The sequence below is a fragment of the Pan troglodytes genome, chromosome 2, assembly GCF_028858775.2.
Source record: "Pan troglodytes isolate AG18354 chromosome 2, NHGRI_mPanTro3-v2.0_pri, whole genome shotgun sequence".
Taxonomy (NCBI): Eukaryota; Metazoa; Chordata; class Mammalia; order Primates; family Hominidae; genus Pan; species Pan troglodytes.
In genome coordinates, this window is record NC_086015.1 from 26148216 (window position 1) to 26168010 (window position 19795).

A 19795-nucleotide genomic window follows, 5' to 3' on the forward strand; every position below is an offset into this window, starting at 1 on the left:
TTTTTTTTTTTTTTTTTTTTTTTTTTTTTTTTGAGACAGAGTCTCTCTGTCACCCAGGCTGGAGTGCAGTGGCACGGTCTCAGATCACTGCAAACTCCCCCTCCTGGGCCCAAGCAATTATTGTGTCTCAGCCTCCTGAGTAGCTGGGATTAAAGGCACCCACCACTATACCCTGATGATTTTTGTATTTTTAGTAGAGATGGCATTTCACCATGTTGGTCAGGCTGGTCTTGAACTCCTGACCTCAAGTGATCCACCCACCTCGGCCTCCCAAAGTGCTGGCATTAATCCTGAAATTCTTAACAGATTTTTAGCAACGGACTCTGCATTTTTCATTTTGTAGTGGGCCCTACAAATTTTGTGGCTGGTCTCACAGTCAGCTTCCTCAGCCACATTTTAACAGAAACTTCTGGATACCTTTTACTCCCACACCATGTGGGAGACAGCAGAGCTGCAGATTAATATTTAAACATGCTAATCATGGTAGCACTCTCTCCCTCTGTTAGTTCACATGTTCCCATTTAGATAACTCATCACCTTTAGTTTTAGCATCCAGTCCTTTAGCTTACTTTCCATTTCATTTTCTTGTATCCCAAAGGGTTTTTGGTATATGGAATAAGCCTTATGTGAATTGGGAGTAAGGATCATCTCTGGCCTCATAATTCTGGTCCTTGGGAATATACTGGCTGATATCCACTGCGGTGTGGTTGTTTGGGTGCCCAGCTAAGGGCATTCTGCCCTGTTTATTGTTGAAGGCCTGCCACTACAATTGAAGCTCATTTCACTTCCAGCTCTATCAGATAATAGGATATTTTCCTGGCTAACCTCATCCTGTATTGATTCATGTTGATGCTGCAAACTACCCTGAGTCTCTGCTACATCATTAAGTCAAACCCATGTCTAGAAGGTGGGGTTTTCTTGCCTCTTACCATCCCAGGATCCAGAGTAGGACCAACATTTCTCAACTCAGCTACAGAGGGCTTCACCACGTAAGAAAACAGAAGAAAATCTGAGTCCCTCCTCTCTGCCAGAAGGCAAATGAGGAATACTCTAGAGTGCAAATTAAGCTCTGTCTGATCTCTTTGCTTTGCACAAATTCACAATACAAAGTGGAATAGTCCTGGAGTCCTAAATGAGGTATGAGCCATAAAGCTCCTTCAAGCCTTGGCATCTCTATGAATCTCTTTAATGTACATACCTTGCCTCTCTGGGGCTTCATGCTTTACTTCCGGTTTTCTCCTAATCTGCCCACCTCCTTTTAATTTTTAACATCTTCCCAAATCACATGTGATAAACAAGTCTCTGGCATTGCTCATAAGAGTAAGTAATGCAGGAATACTTCAGATAACTTTATTCTGTTTTAAATTTTAAAATATTTTAACTATTGGATTCCTAATAAGACCACCTCTCCACAGAAAACAGGAAACATTCATCTTCCATGATATCTAAAGGAGCATGATATTATACAAATTGATTGTAGTTGAACCTGAAAGAAATTGATATACAAGATTTGGTGGTTGACTACTATATTAAGTGAATTAAGGCAGTCACTGAACAGTGTAAGGGAGAACAGGCAGATTTTTAAACATCATTGTATAATTGATCTCATGTGAAGGACAATGACAATATTATTATTGATAGAACTGCAACTTCTTAATTGCCCTGATTTGATCATTACACATTGTATGAATGTATAAAAATATCACGTGTACCCCGTAAATATCTATAATTATTGTGTATCAATAAAAATAAATAAAAAGATCTATGTGAGAGAAGCACAGAAAAAATTATTGATTGCTGTGGTAAAGAAATTATTTCAGCATCAGGCACATGGGATGTGGGGTCTCTGCTTTGATTTTTTTTCCATCAGAAATGAAATGAATTAAAATAGTCCCTGATGCTTGTATTAGTGAGAATATTATATACTCTTAAATTTTTTTCTGGAACTAAAGAGATTTCTTAAGGAAATTCTATATGAAGGGAAGGAAAATATTTTATGGCAGTAGGAATAAAAACAGAATAGCAAGAATTACAAACACTGGGACACTTTTGTTAGTGATTAGGCAAAAGGGGTCCTTGACTAGTAAATAAAATGAGCCTGCCAGGATTATGATCATAAATTACTGTCTACTGAGCACACATAACACATATTAGCTTATTCTGACACTTTCCTGATTGTCTCAAATGTAAGAACTCCTGTTAAAATAGTTAATAAAAAGAACATGTCCCTACTATTATAATATTTTAATTTTTCTGCCATAAAAATTGGATTTTGGTAGAAGAATTATGTATGATTCTCCAAAACCTTATATTGTCTTCATTAAAAAACAATGAAGAGCAGTCACTTCTCAATTTTTGTTAAAATAAGGATAGAAGAGTTTGTTGTTAAAAGTTTTTAATTTGGGTCTCATTTACAGTTAATAACAGGTAAATTACACATAAGGAAAGTTAAGAGTATTCAAAATAGTATTCAGATACCCCAGGGTAAAAATCAGTTTATCAAGGACTTTGAATTTTAGATGGAGGATGAAATGAAAAGAAAAATATGAAAGACAGTTTGTCCCAGTAACTCCCATGTATGACATCCTAGAGTAGGGACCCTAACACATATGTGACTTGTATGGGAAAAGAATAAAGGAGACATAATAGAATACTTGGCATTAACACATTCCTTAATAATTGTGCAATGAGTACTTATCAGGTTAAAAATGTAAATGTACTTCTAGGAAAAAAATTACCACCATATGAAGACACAATCCTCAAGTGAAGATGTAACAAGAAACAAGAAAAACACATAAAATATTGCTGAAAGGAAGTAATTTGGAATAAAGTATACATACTCGGACACTCTTTTATAATGAAGTCCTTTTTCTTTGGGTTAGCCATAAATTGTAGTAAACTAAAGCAAGTGGGCTAGGTGACGCTAACATGAAAGAAAAATTATTTGTAATTCAAATAGGACAATGAAAGTATATTACTCAATTTTTTCTTTTTTCTTTTTCTTTTTTTCTTCTTTTTTTCTTTCTTTTTCTTTTTTTTTAATTATACTTTAAGTTTTAGGGTACATGTGCACATTGTGCAGGTTAGTTACATATGTATACATGTGCCATGCTGGTGCGCTGCACCCACTAACTCGTCATCTAGCATTAGGTATATCTCCCAAAAGAATATTAACAACACCATCTATACCTCAGAGCATGTCTTAGAAAAAAAACCAAGGAGATTTTAAAAGACCAATTAAAAACTTTGCATCAAAACAATAAAAACAAAAACAAAAACAAAAAAAAACAAATACAATTTTTTCTGGAAAAAATAATAATAATAATAATAATGAAGTCCTAAAACTTGATGGTCAGAATGCCAAGCAAAAGAGCAAGACCAGATACAAACTGTGGTGTTCACAGCCCCCCTGCCCCTGCACAGATGGATTACATGCTCTTCAAATTAACTGCAATGCTCAGGATTGATTCACAACCACCAGAGCTAGGTTTAGAGAGAGAGAGAAAGCTACTTGCTTTCATGACTGGTAGATCGATGACAGTCCCTAAAACATCGCTGAAAATATAACAAGAAGGAATCACTTTGATGAGTCTCTTGGGCTGGCAATTAGTCTTCCCCCAGTACATGTTAGAATACAAACAGATGGCCATGAAATGCCTCCATAGCAGACTTTTCCTTGCCGACTGAGGTATGTAAACTGAGCCACAGCCATCTCATTCCTCTTCCTCACCCTTTTTCCCTTATTGACTTTCTCTATTTCTAACTAAATGTTACTGTAGACTCCCATTTAAAGGACTGAACGCATCCCAGGGAATCTGAATTTTCATGAAGTCCCCAGGGTGATTCTGAATCAGGGATTTTAAAGACCAAAAGTCAGAGAAACACTCTACTTCTCAACATCTGATTTTGCTTTACCCACTTCATTTAAACAGCTTCTCAAAGATAATCTGTCATTTTACAAGTTCCAGATCTCCCACAGAGGTCGCCTATTTTAACCTCTCTGAAAAAACTCTTCAGCACACGGTAGACAACCACTTCCTCTTTTTCTGAAGCTCTCTCCTCCTTTGGCTTCTGAATCAAAGAGCAATCCAAGGTAGTCTCCAGGCCTGACAGCTATTGTAACATCATGAATATGAGTGTGGACTCTGGAACCAGCTTGCCAGGCTCAGGGACTGGCCCTACCTCTTTCCAGTTACATGACCTTTGGCAAATTTCTTTACTTTCCTTTGTATTAGTTTATGGTCTACATAATGTATACTAATGACTGTATCTAAATCATAAAATAAGAGAATCACATTAATTATACAAAGAATTTTTAGAATAAAATCTAGAACAATGCAAATGCATGAAAAATGTTACTCATCATTTATATTTTTGATACCTTTATTATCTGCTTAGCAGACCCTTTGTCTTCCTCCTATAAGACAGGAATTAAATTTTAAGGTTGTTTCCCTTTTTCTTCTTTCTTTTCGTTGTTTTTTTTAATAACACCCCCAGATGTAGCTATCTATCAGTGAGAATAAGATCTAGGTCAGAATTCTTATTCCTTACAGGAAGTGTTTATTAAAGTATTTGTTAAGGAAATTAAATATTCTTGTATTAATTCTGCTTTTATTACTCTCCATTTAAAACTACAGTTTTTTAACCTCTTATGCATTGATTAGTTCACATATTCTCTAACTTTTTATATTCTACTGAGTCACTGAAATAAAATCTTGAAGTAAAAATCATACTTTTTCTCAAGTAAACTATTGAATTGAAATTTATGTACACATATTCATTCCTCTCAGGGTTGGAAAACTGGAAACGAGTAGAAAATATGACTTGTTCATATCTTTGATTTCAACACTGTACGTGATACAAGTAGTTGTAAACAGATAATACATATATGGTCCAGCTTTTATTTTTGTACCTGCACACATAGTGCCAACCTTAACTGGAATAGAGTCTAGATGTCCTTTACAAAAGTTCCCTGGGAATAAGTCTAATCTCACGTATTTTTTAATTAGTGAGTAAGCAAAGTCAGCTTTACAAGCGATTCCAGATGTAAGATGAAAGAGGGAATTACAGCACACATTACAAAGCCAACAAATTCATAGCAGATGTGTCTGCTCCCTCTATCCTCTCCTATCCTTGACCTCATCAGGACATTCACTTTCTGACGTCTCTGGCTTATAACCCCCAGATTCATGGGTTCTTTATTTTCACTATTAGGCTGGGCAGGTGAGTTATATCTCAGCTTCTAACTGCACACTAGCATAAGTAAATTCATCACAACTTCCATTAAACAATGCATACCACCTTTAAGTCTACTTCAGAGTAATCTTGGAGATATTCTGAAGTTCTATTGGAAACCTGAGTTATTGGGCGCTTTTTCCCTAACTTTATAGGTTTCCTTACTTGTGTTTAGGTCCAGTGTTTTATCTCATTTTTATCCCATTTCTTTTACTCTTCCAGAAATCCCTCATTATTTTATTCTTAACAAGTTCACAGTGCTGCTATACATCTATTTGCTTTTATTTTCAAGTTTCTTACAAAATACTATCACAATTTTGGAAGCAAGGAAAGAGAAGACATGTATCTGGGCTGCTATTTTTGAAAATTACTTTCTGATCTCTCCTTGAAAAACTCAAAATTAATATTTAAGGAAACTATTTAGTGAATTGAATCTGTAATATCATCTTACACACACACACATACACACACACACACATTCATGCCATTGCTTAGTGTTTCTGAGAAACAAACAAAAAACACGGTGGTTAAGAGAAGGAGTGCCAGGCCTAGTGTAGATCTATAGAAACTAGAAGCCAGTTTCAAAAGGGTGGGCCTCAGAATGCAAAATAACTTGTTAAAGGCGTAAATCAGGAAAGAAAAATTCATGCATACAAGAATCTCACCTTTATTACTACTAGCTCCATTACCTTGGGAAAATTACTTCTAGGGGAAATGTAAAGGAAGGAAAACAAAAGTTAAAAAGCTTATACTTTCAAACCTAGAAAAGCAGAGGAGTGATTACTTTCCTAAGATTATAGGTAGGAAACACAGGGACTGGAAGACGTTGTCGGTGGACGTGATTAGTAACTGAAAGAGGTAAAAGATGAAGAAACAAGGTAGCTCTATGTGTACTAAACAGATTTGAAGTTCACACATAAAAAAAATTCTGCACTCTCATTTCATACTACCAGTGCTGTAAGCTGCCAATACCTTCAAGTTCTTCAAACTTCCCTAAACACACTCACTCCCACGCACATACATGCAGATAAGCACAAATGAAAATCTCCTCTATCTCAAATAGATTATATTTCCAAGCTAAATGTTATAAATTTAATTCATTCTCTTTTATTTTTTGGCTTCGCTTAATTTTCACTTCATCTAGCTCTTCAAAACAATGGTCATGAAAAACTAGAGTATACTTCATCTTGGACAGAGTAACCTATTGGATGGATTCCAGACAGGAGTCGGTCTGGATTATCAGGCTCAGGTTGTAAAACTTCATCATTGTCCTAGTACACAGGGTTTCTCAGGGACAGAGATTGCACAAAGAAATCTCTGTGTTGCAAAAGATGGTGCCCTTCAATGGAATTCATATTAAGTTCAGGTAAAACAAATAGCCAGTGGCTGGAACTTTAAATAACTGACATATTTTCTTTTTAGGGTGAAAAAAAATTGGTAACAAAAGCCAGAAACATGATCCAAATTTGAACACAGTGAAATTAGCATTTTTCACTTCTACATTTTTATCCTTCAATGATAAAAAAGGAATTTACTTCAGTCAAACAAGAATACAATGTCTTATTATATATTTTTGAACAATTTAATATCTGCATTTTTTCATGGCCTCCCCTCGGCTGAACTTCTAAAGGATATGGTCGGTAAGAGAAAAGTATGAGGAAAGTGCCACATTTCAATATATCATATGCTGATATGGTTTGGTTGTGTCCCCAGCCAAAATCTCATCTTGAATTGTAATCCCCATAATCTTTACAATCCCCACGTGTCAAGGGAGAGACCATGTGGGGGTAATTGAATCATGGGGCCAGTTTTCCCCATGCTGTTCTTGTGATGTTCATTCTCCTACCTGCCACCTGGTGAAGAAGGTGCCTTGCTTCTCCTTTGTTTTCCACCATGATTGTAAGCTTCCTGAGGCCTCCCCAGCCATGTGGAAATGTGAGTGAAATCTTTTTCTTTTATAAATCACCCAGCCTTGGCCAGTTCTGTATAGCAGTATGAAAATGGACTAATACATATACTGATATAGATAAGGTATCATTAAGAAAGACGTTACCATTATGAAATAAAATCATGCCAAAAGAGATCACTGTGAAGCCACAAATGTTCTAGCAAGTTCTAATTTGTCTACTGACAGTCAACAAAAGCACAAATCGTCCTTGGAGATCAAAAGGTGAGACAAATTTATATATAAATGATAAATATATACATAAAATCAAGGCCTGAAGTACAATAAAAATCTATGAAGCTATTTTATTTTCATTAACTATCAATGTTGCAGGAGAAGAAAATCTTGTAAATTGAAAATCTTCTGACACTTTAAATATCTTCTGGGGCAATCAATGGAAAGAAAAAAGAATAGATCAGTGAGAACTAGAAATTAAAATTCTATTTAGCTTTTCTGTTAAATGAAAGAAAATTTAATGCTAGCAGCAAAGATAAGGGCAGCAATACTCTGGATTTATGTGCTACAAAACAATGAACACCAAAAGACTCTAGAATACTTGCAGATAAAACTGAATTATTTGATAGCAGTTTCAGCCCAATAAAAATAGGAAACCAGGCTTAATAAATTAACCCAAATATGACAAAGATAGCGTGAATAAAATAAAGCTGACATGGTAGGTCAACTTGTTACTCAATCCTTCAACAAGCATTAACAACAGCTTAAACTATGTTGAGCACATGAAACTGAACTAATTTGCCATAGAAGGTTTAAACATCCTAAAAGTTATGCCCCTTGTAATATGTCTTTCAAAATGCTGCTATTTTGAAAATGATTCATAAATCAAAGAACCATTCTTAATCTAATCTTCAAATTTCTGTTCTTAGACAAAATCCCTTATGATACTTTAATACTTCATTCTATACCTCATAATGTTAAAGCTTTTCCATTATAGAATATATCACATAATTAGAAAACAAAATGGCAAATGTGAGTAAAATCTTAATGCTTACCTAGAAATCTCAACTCCACTACTAATTTCCTATGGTAATTAAAAAATATATATCATAAAATGTAGTGATATACAAACATTGTTATAATGCTTGTAAAACTGTACAAACAATATTTCTTATTTATACTTGCATTCTTGATGAATTGTGACAAAAATTAGAAGTAAATATTTTTATAGAATGTTGGTGATTTTTAATTTACATTAATACATTTGTATGCAGTATATATTAAACCATTTTATAACAGCAGAAAAATAATCTTTATTTGTAAAGCTCAATTGCATCATAAATATAAAATCAAAGGCCTTTTTAAAAGAGGAACTTAGTCATGCAGTCTGTATTGTTTCCTAGACCTATAATATTTATGAGAGGGTGAATCATGAAATCTCTGGAATATGGAAAAGTCAACACATTTAGTCAACTTCTAATATAGAATTCCTTTCTGCCACTTCTTTATTCACATCTTCAAAAAAGTATGCTAACAGAAAAAGATACATTTCTGGCATGATAGAGAATATATAGTGATAAATTATCAAATTATTTACACGACTATTTTATTCGGCACAAAATATTTTCAGCAGTTAGAGTTGTTGATGAAAATTTAAGGAAAACATCAGCTTTGCTGTAATAATATAAGTTAAGTGATTTAAGAATGACATAAACTCAATAACATAAGAAAATACCCAAATGTATGGTATAATTTTGTTGACAGTAGAATATAAGTTTGCCAGGGAGATTGATGAGTTGTCAATAATGTAGACCTCGGCAGTTCTGAAGACAAACAGCTTTACTGGCAAGTCTGTTAGGTTCTTTGATCCTTGGCTATGTTATTTTCAAAATAGAGGTAATAAGACTTTGTAAGATTGTTGATTGGGATTCAACAAATGATGTATATGAAGTACTTGGAACAGTTGATGCTAGTTCCCTTCTCATTTCTTTTGCATTTTTGATGGCAAATCTTAACTCACAGGTACCAAACGGAAAATAAAAGTTAAGGAAAGTATTAAATTGTGTTGCATTTGCACAATAAAACACTTTGTGCATATTTCTTACTGAGACTTTGAATGAAACCAGAATATTTTACCCCAAAATATATTTCTTTGGCATATTTTAAGATGCTATTCAGAGGGGCTACAGACTACAGGAACAGCTTTGAAAAGCTGTCTTTTTGTGGGAGGGATTACATCTGTATAGAAAATCTACATTAGTAAAGTAAACAACAGATGCAAACAGGCTTTCTCTGAGGCCCCCCCTTATCTGCCTTACCCAAAACTAAGATTAACTCAAAGAAAAAAAGAGACTAAAATCTAACCATTTTGAAGTTCTAACAGAGACATTTTTACACAGGCCACCATCTATACTTTCTGAGGGCAGCTCTGAGTTTACTTGAGAGAATTTTTATAGGCATAACAAGACAGCCCTACCTGCCATGCTTTCCTTCCCTCACTGTCCTATTACCTGGGACTCCACCCACCTTGCACTATGCAGTAGGCAGCCATTCTTTCTATAACCTCAGGATAAGGTATAAACTTCAACCATTTGGCCTCTCCTTTGAGCCTCATATTTTGTGTGCCTCCCAGGCTTATGCATGTTAATAAATTTGTATACCTTTTAATCTGTTAATTAACCTCTCTATGGTCAACTGATGTCAACAGAATCAGAGATGAACCTTCAGAGAGAGAGGACAATTCTCTTTAACAACTTTAAAAATCATTGGTAGTGTCTTATTTGGATTCCCAAGAAGCAGAGTCTAAGATGATTTTGTGTGCAAGTAGTGGGCTGGAGATCTATACCTGTGAAGCGTAAGAAAAGCAGGACATAGTCGAGAGTGAGGTTAGCCTGTGATAGAATTGAAACAGAGACATCAGCAAATGTGAAGCTGGAATGGACTTTCAGAGATGTCTACCCACTTTTGAGGCAAGGAGCTGGGACTTTGTACCTCAGCATTGACTAGCCATTGGACACAGGCTGCTATAAGAGAAGGAACGAGCTCAGAAGGGGTAGTTCCCATGAGCTGAAGGCAATGCTTGTGGAGGAATTCAGCAGGCAAAATTCCTGACTGAGCTGGAGGGACTTTAGAGATTCTTGAATCACACAGATTCTGGAATCAATGAATTCTAGCAGAGCATGAATTCAGGTGGTATACATGCATTCTATATACCTTTATTTCTGCAAAACGTACATCGCCGTCAGAAACCGAAGTTAGTCTTAACTGCAGGAACAATAGCCCCCTAATTAATTTATATATATCAGATAGCTTTTCACTGTGATCTTCAGAAGATCATTTTCCTTAATAAGTGAGATGACATGTAAATATGTAAAACATATTTTTCTCAGAAATGTGAAAAACATTTTAGATATGATAATGCTCTTGCTTATTCAAGTTTTTTTGTAGTATATAATAGACTATGCCTCAAGGCATACAATCACACAATATTCAAATATCAAATAATGATATTTTACCTGTTAGGCAATCCTTAAATGACTGCTAAAAATTAATCCCATATGCATGATTTTATTTGCATCCTTAAAATACAAAAGTACCAGGTTGGATAAATTTAGGTAAAAATCTCTATTGTTATTTCTTTCTTGACATACCATATTTAATTATTTTCCATTTGAAATCTAAATTGTGGTGAAAATTTTGTGAAGATGAAAGTTCAAAGCAATCATTTTGCAATTGTGCATGTTTAAGGAGAAGAATGAAAGGATTCCCATATCTTTTTCTAAATAACCTAAAAAGGATGATGTGCTTACTAAGAATTTACAGGATCTATTATTTGTACAAATCAACATTTTTAGCTTGGTTTCTGTGTAGGTAAACAAATGACCACTAATAACTGTGTAAGGCTTGTAATTGGGTTCATTTCTTATGCCCAATAAGCCTGCAAAGGCACATTTTAATAGTGGGGATATGGGGGATAGGTAAAAGAAATAATATGTTTCTATATTAAGGTAAAGCACTAATTCGCTTGTGAAATTTATGGCATATAACTAGGCCCACCTATAGTTATAGGTGAGCACTCCTTTTTACACACTATAGGTAATACAAAAGAAGCGCTTTTTTTTTTTTTTTTTTTTTTTTGAGACGGGGTCTCACTCTGTTGCCAGGTTATAGTACAATGGTGCTATCTCGGCTCACTGCAACCTCTGCCTCCCGGGTTCAAGTAATTCTCCTGCCTCAGCCTCCAGAGTAGCTGGGACTACAGGCATGCGCCACCACGTCTAGCTAATTTTTGTATTTTTAGTAGAGACAGGGTTTCACCATGTTTGCCAGGATGGTCTCGATCTCTTGACCTCGTGATCTGGCCCCTGTGATCTCCCAAAGTGCTAGGATTACAGGCATGAGCCACCATACCCGGCCAAAAGGAACACTTTTTAAAGGGAATTGAGAAAGAAAAAAGGGCAGAGGGCTAGGTTATCATCTACAATTTGCCCAAAGGGACTTTTTTTTTTTTTTTTTTTTTTTTTTGAGTGAAACCACTTATAGTTTTTCTTCCTGGAAAAAGTCATCTCAAGTGGATAAACTGTTTCCCCTCTGTTGTATAACGCTTTAATTACAACACCCTTTCACCTGATAATCATCAGAAAAGTATGATATAGCCATAGGACCTCATGTGGCTGTGTTATGGGAAACAAAGTGTCCGGATAATTTTTATTTAAAAGCAGGATAGTTCGATGCTAAAAAAGGAATGAGCTATCAAGCCACAAAAAGACACAGAGAAAAGTTACATGCATATTGCTAAGTGAAAGAAGCCAATATAAAAAGGCTACATAGTATGTAATTCAAACTTTATGATATTCTGAAAAAGTCAAAACCATGGGGACCATAAAAAGATCAGTGGTTATGAGGGAGGGAAAGATGAATAGGCAGAGCACAGAGGACTTTTAGGGCAGCGAAACTATTCTGTATGTTATTGTGATGTTGGATACATGTCATTACACATTTTGTAAACCCATAGAATGTACAACACCAATGGTAAACACTAATGTAAACTATAGACTTTGGGTGATAGTGATGTGTTGATGTAGGTTAATCGGTTATAACAAATGTAGCACTGTTGTGCATGGTGTTGATAGTGCGGAAGGCTGTGTGTGAAGGAGGGGATATATGGGAACTTTACTTTCCACTCCGTTATGCTTGAACACGAAACTATTCTTTAAAAATAGTCTATTAAGAAAAAAAGCAGAGTAGTTTGGTCTTTGTCAAGCACCGGTCTGATGGCTGTGGAAAGATGACAGTTTACTATGCTAGGAATCTTATGGGAGCTGATCAGTTGCAAAATAATGTGTGGCCTGGCAGGGGGCTGGATAAGGCAAAAAATACTCAGCAAAATCATGTGGGAAAATATTTTTATTTGTATTCCCACTTACAAATACCTACTGATGGCAGTTGGCAGTATTTAAGAAACTCTTATCCTACTAAATGTTAGGGTTTGAAATGAATTAGGTTTGCTTTCATAACTCTGAGATTTAGTACAGGAATATAGCATTTCTCCTAATGCTTAAGAAGTTGATTAAATCTTTACACCATTATTTCCATCTAGTTTCCAGCAAATATTACTGGTCTTTTCTTAGGAGGAGACCCCAGAACTCAGCTTTATTGAAATTTGAACCACACTGAATTCTTGGCAACTCTTGCCTCAACACAACCCAATCCCACAGGCCAGGGTCCTTAGAAGCTTAAATTAACTATTAAGGATTACTACAGAATTTTCTGACCTACTTCAAGTATCATCACTTTCTATTGATTCCTGCTCTTACATTCATACACCAGATCAAATATCTTTGAAAACAGATGCAGCCCAGATTAAGGCCAAATTCATCATACCTTCTCAGGTAATGTGATTGACACTTTTGGCTCCAGGATCTCCCCTAATTCCCAGTCACCAAGACTTGGCCCTAATCCTACCATTCTTGACTTTTCTCATCCACATGTCCACCATCCTCTGAAGTATAATTTCAGGCCAAACCAATATGACCTAAGATGACCAAGTATTCCCAGTAATCATGGTTGTTTTTCATGGCCTACATCATGTTAGTAATATTAGTAATGATAGGTCACTGAAAATGCTCTTACTAACACAATGATACTTAAAACGTCTTGGGGAAAAAATATGAATAGGAAATCCAGCAATAAATACTTTGTTGAATGGTATATTAATCAAAGAATTTGAGGAATATATTAAAATTTTAATTTTTAAATGTTCTTCTAAATGATTTCTCTGTTTGAATGAAGAAAGGCATAGTTTCTGCAGAATATTCATTTTGGGAAACAGCCTTTAAAAGTACAGATACTTAAGTGAGTAAGACCAGGGTTTGATCGCAAGTTCAACTATTTAAAAGCTGTGTAACCTTCAGCATAGTATTAACTGATGCTATCCTCAATGTTCACATCTATAAAAGGAATATAACAAGATCACTTTGGTTGGTTATGAGGAAAAATTGAATAATAAAATGTATATAAAGCCTTTAATAAAGTGCTAACCTCTAAGTGTATTGATATGATTGTTTAAAAATACTGAACTTGAGTAAACTCATACCTACTATCGTGGTTTGAAAATCTTTGGCTATTCTAAATTATGCTTGGGGCTAACTCTGATTTGGGTTTCTAAACAAGATGTATCTTTTGTTCTAGTTTTGTTCTATAATATTGTTTATTACTTCTCCAAAAGAGGTTTGTGACTATCAAGATAGGTGAAGTAAAACACCAAAGCTTACGCTATCGTAACCAATACAAACTTAAAGAAAACAACTTGGAATTGAATCGTGCTGTACTTGAGGTGGTTTCACCTAGAAGTTAACAGTAAGGAATGGAATAGATTTTTCTTAAGAAGTCTAAGTAGAGACTGAAATATACATTTTAAAATCATGAATTACTTTGCTAGTGATAGCAACAGGAAGCAGACAAATGCCTAGGCAGATAGGGTCAGGCCCCTGGTGAAACCCCACCTCCAAGCCAAAGACAGTTTAAAGCCTGAAAGCCAAGCTACAAGTCAAATCCATGGACTGGACTGAGAATCTGTCTTCCCATCTGGTGTGGTTTCCTCTGATTGATCCCCACCCTTTACCTATTTTACAAATACCAACCCTTTGCTAATTGGTTTTCTACACTTCTATGCCCACCTTTGAGTGATGCCTTTGCTTTAGCCTTTCCTTGCACACTCACAAATATATCAGCATGTGCTCTCCTATTCTGAGCCCATAAAAGCCCTAGACTCAGCCATAATGGGGGAGAAACTACCCAACTGGGGGGGGTGGAGGACCACTCACGCATCCCCTCTCCACTGAGAGGTGTTCCATTGCTCAATAAATTATTCTCTACCCTTCTCACTCTTCGTTTGTCAGCATATGCTCATTCTTCTTAGACATGTGACAAGGGCTCAGGACCCACCAAACATGGGTACAGAGAAGGCTGTAACATTGTGGTCCTCTGCCCTCTAATGAGCAGAGGGCAGCCAGCCCACATGACAGAAACAGCAGTGGGGCAGAGCCAGCCCCAAAGCTGTGGGCCGAGGCAGAGCAAGGACATTGCTGGCCAGGTGTTTCTGGCTGGCAATAGTGATCAAGAAATGTCCTGTGTCACTAGCTTTATCTTATGCCTATAGAATTTAATAGTTCTCAATTACTTTCTGACCACAATTTTTGTTTCTTATATTTCTTTGACAAATAACATCTATAATTAACTAAACGTCATATATTTGAAAGAAATAAAAAATCCTTTCCAATAGAATACTACAGTTCATTCATACTAAAATCAAATAAATGAAAAACACATAAAGCAATGCAGAAGCAATTTCTACTTTAACAATGTACTTTCATTTTTCTTCTCATCATTTGGCCACCTTGAAGCAAACTATAAAATTATATTAAAAATCTTTATGATGTCAAATATATGAAGAGATTCAAATTCATTCACATTTTTAAAGGTCAGTATAATTTAGATGAACTATATTTATCAAACATGAAACATCTGATCACAATATAATATTGTAACTCAAGTTGCAGTGAGTTAGCTCTCTAAAGTCTCCTCTGTACGGGCCCACCCTCCTCTCTTCATGTCTCTATATTTTCTAATAACTTTCCATTTCTTCCCAAAGATATTTTTGTGCTATTTGCAAAATCTATTCACTCATAAATTCAACACATACCTTTAAAAAGTAGTCTAAAGTTATTAAATAAACCATAAATTTTCACCAAGAAACTCAAAAGTCTGTACTAACAGATCATAGTTTATTGATTAAAACACCTATTTGAAAAGATATGCATTATTTCAAACCAATTGCAGTGTTACCAACCAATTGAACCCTGAATATCTGCAGGAATAAAAAAATAAAAAACAAAAACCCACTGCCCTATACACTGTAAAAGGATGTCTATTTCCACACATAACTATACTGAAGGCACACACCAAGAAACTCTAAAACTCAAACAACTTGAAAATAGTAAATTTTCTGCAGGTCACAACCCTAATACAATTAAGTATGTACAAAAAATAAAATTTCTCCTTCACTCTCAAAGAGAAATGATGTATTTTTATGTACTCTGCTGATAAAGATTTTAAGTAATATTTTTCCTGGTTTGAAAAAATAGTTCATTCTTTTATCCTCACATCTACAGGTACACAGATAACTTAAATTGATGATGTAAAATTGAGAAAATGTTTTTAGAAAAGCTTACCATTGTCATTTTTCAGCGTCCCATTGCTGAGTTGTTTTAATCTCTTTTGATGTGATTTGCCATTGTAGTGGATTTGTGCTTGAGCGGCTGAATTCAGCTGAATGTTACATACATTGCACAAAGTAAAGTTGGTATGTTTCTTTTCTCTTTCTGGTTTTTCTTCAAAGTCATCAGGTATTAATTCAGCCTCACTCTCACCATCGTGTACACAGGTGAAATCTAGGGGTGCAAGGAAGGTTATGAACAAGCAGATCAAGATTTTTAGATTACTTCATATTTATTAAATTGGGGGGCAAATAAGGATTGTTCTACATACAAGAATTAAAAATTTCTATGTACTCTCATTTTAATAGATTGCTTTCACACTATGCTAAAGTAGACAATCTCTTTAATGGAATATAAATGGCAAATGTTTAACTTTTTATCTATTCCCAATACTGTGCTATATGTTTTTATTACTTCATTTAATTATCATAACAATGTAATAAGCACTATCGTTTTCCCTTTTTTATAGCTGAGGAAACTAAGTTTTAGAATGATTAAACAACTTGTCTAAGGTCACACAGCTAACAAGTGGTATAGCTGTGATAAGCATTCAGTTTATCTCTAAATCCAAAGTTTTTAATCATCATGTTCTCTAGTATGTAATAATGAATTAGATTATTTTGTTTTAATTCAACTAAATAAAATTCTTATATTCCTTACTAGTTAAGTAAAGTGACTTACATCTGGATGGACACATTCTACACATACAAAGATGCTAACACTCTTTCAATACCCCAAATTTTATATTTTATACCTGACACACAAGAGAGGCTTTGAATACCCAAGATAGCCTTATAATCAGGGTACAAAAAAAGTGTGACTGACTTATGGCTTACATTGGAAAGCATTACTTCTGGATAAATGTACGCTTTGTATACTAAAACCAAAGAGAAAATGTCATCCCATAATTTCAGTATCTCTGGGTTTCACTCTGTCACTTAAGCTGGAGTGCAGTGGCATGATCTTGGCTCAGCACAGCCTTGACCTCCTGGGTTCAAGCAGTCCCCCCACTTTAGCCTACTAAGTAGCTGGAACTACAGGCGTGTGCCACCAATTATTGTCCAGTAAGATGGCAATAATTAGAGTAACTATTGTAATCTATATTTAACATCCATTCACAAGTAATTTAAAATAATAATACCTCATTTCTAAGTTTTCTCTACTTCCACTACCCAAGCCTCTCTAGCACACTGTGGTCCAGATAGGAGTTCTCCATTCCAGTTCTCCCAGTTCTTTAAGGAGTTATTTTAAAGTATTTGAAAAATATTAGCAGAGAAAAACAGTCATGATTTTAATGTGCATTTATGAACTGACTGCTATGTGACAGCATCCTCCTAGGTTCTGGAGTTAAACTGACAAGCATCACAAAAGTGGTCCTTGCAATTATACAAACTTGATACAAAAGCCATGGACTTTGGTATCAGGCAAATGAGATAACAAATGCTGAAATGTTTTTAACAATATGTAAGTATTATCAGTTTGCCAATAAAATTTTAAAGAAAATCAAACTAGTGAACTCATGCAAAAATGGCTAATACTTGAATCTACTTATGGGTATTGAAGTCACTCTCCAAATTCCAAAATGAGTAAAAGATTGGTCAGTACATAATGCATGCTTTCTTTGTGAACTAATTCATTTAAAATATATTAACTTCCTTTTAAAAAGGAAACTCTCTCTCTCTTACTCAGATAACCTTGTTAAAATAATTTAAATATGCAATTTAAATGGTCATTTTAAAAGAAAATTTATAGACTTTGTAAAATGATTAATTTTAATGAAAGGAAAATATGTAAGCATATCAGCTTTCCTTATTTTATATAAATAAAAAAATGTAAGTATCTATCCAGGTTATAATCTGAACATTTCAAAACTTCTTTTGTCTAGAGTTGATTTATGCTTTTACATCTTTTATCTCAAATATTGTTAAGTAGTAAAATGATTAAGTAAATGATGGTGTGCTAAAATCACTGCAATATGCATAGCCATTAAAAGCAGATCAGGAAAGTTATATAATATGGGAAAATATTTTGTGTATAAGTAAAAACCGAAAGTAAGATGTAAATTTACGTAGAGTATGTTTACAACCATATGAAGCACAAACTTGACTTAGAAAAAGTATTAGAATTATTTCATTCTGAGTGGCAAGATTAGAGTTGGCTTGTTTTCCTTTAGCATTTCTGTATTTAAAAAATTTCACATGATGACCATTTATTATGAAAAAATAAATCAATATATTTCAAAGAAATAAGCCAAAGACCTTATTTCCTCCAGCGTGAACAGCTTAGGTTTGCCAGAACTAGGCAATGCTACAGAGATAGTCACAGTAGGTGTGCCCTTGTAACACATCATTTTTGCTAAATGTATGCATATATTTGGAAGAAAATATTTTCTTATTTGATTCACATTTCCATCTCGACCCACAAAATAAGAACATGTGCTAACAATTTAGCAGGGAAAAATATTGGAGCATTTTCTTTCAAGCCTCTGAGATTTATTTGCTTACACATGAGGAATTCCCTGCTCACCTGAGAAAATAAAGACTATATTATCAGACAAAGTCAACAATTAATTTTGTACTAAGGTGTAAAAATGACAACTTTAAAAGGAAATAGAAACTATGTGGTATTGACACTAAGGAAAAAAGAGAACCTCAAATTACTGTGGCTGGGGTAGGACATCATAAAACATTTACAGATGGCCGGGCACGGTGGCTCACGCCTGTAATCCCAGCACTTTGTGAGGCCGAGGCGGGTGGATCACAAGGTCAGGAGGTCGAGACCATCGTGGCTAACACAGTGAAATCCCATCTCTACTAAAAAATACAAGAAATTAGCCGGGCGTGGTGGCAGGCGCCTATAGTTCCAGCTACTCGGGAGGCTGAGGCAGGAGAATGGAGTGAACCCGGGAGGTAGAGCTTGCAGTGAGCCGAGATCACGCCACTACATCCCAGCCTGGGCAACAGAGCGAGACTCCGTCTCAAAAAAAAAAAAAATTATAGATTTTGCAGGAAAACTGCAGTGGCTCAAATGGCACTCTCTGAAGTAGGAGGCAATATTCGTAAGCAATTTTCCTTCCCAATATGGTAAAAAGGACATGCTTAAATTTTTAAATGGAAATTTGACATATTTGAGTTCCACTGAGAAAAAGTTCAGCAGTCATACATAAACGTTAGGTGACTGTCTTGGAACCCAAAATAATTTATCAATTTGTCCACTTTTTTCCCTCCTAACCTTCATCCCTCAGAACCATTAAGACACTGGAAAGATGTCTGGCTTAATACAGTAATGTAGGTATAGACAGCACTATTTAACATGTTCAAGAACTGGAATTATCCTGAGAGTAATTATCAAAGGAATGAGGTGTTTGTTTGTGTGAGTGTGTTTTAATTTTCTAGATGTGGATACTGATTTACTCTTGCAGACTCACAGGAATAATTAAAATGTGGCACACATAAGATGACTCATTTTTAGTAAGCTATATTAAACAATGTATGTGAGTTAATTTGAGAAAAAATAAAAGTAGAAACAATATTTTTCTGGGATGCAATGTGGTTCTTGCAGTTGATTTATTTAGTGCACTGTTCTGACATAAGCTGAAATGTCACCACCTTTGCCAAAGGACCAGCTGTTGGTATCAAGACTGCCCTGAGAAGTGCTCATCTTCTCTAACCCACGCCACCCCGGCATGGGTCTCTGCTGGACCCTACAATTCGTGTAACCTAATTAAGAATCAAAAGTTGTAGACACAGAAGCCAACTGAAAAAAACTCCCAAGAAACAAAGCTGGAGCAACTTGAGCGATAATCTAAGCAACATATTATTGGATTAATACCTAAAGTATAAATTTCAATGAGTACATACTGATATAAATATAAATGAAGGAG

The 19795-nt window shown here is 35.1% G+C and overlaps 1 protein-coding gene across 1 annotated transcript in view; it reads right to left on the reverse strand.

Annotated features, from left to right (window-relative positions):
* The window catches only part of ZNF385D (zinc finger protein 385D), a gene marked incomplete in the record, with an annotated part of 956631 nt that overhangs the window by 731031 nt on the left and 205805 nt on the right, over positions 1-19795 (reverse strand). The window contains 1 exon segment of the mRNA NM_001302426.1: positions 15868-16086.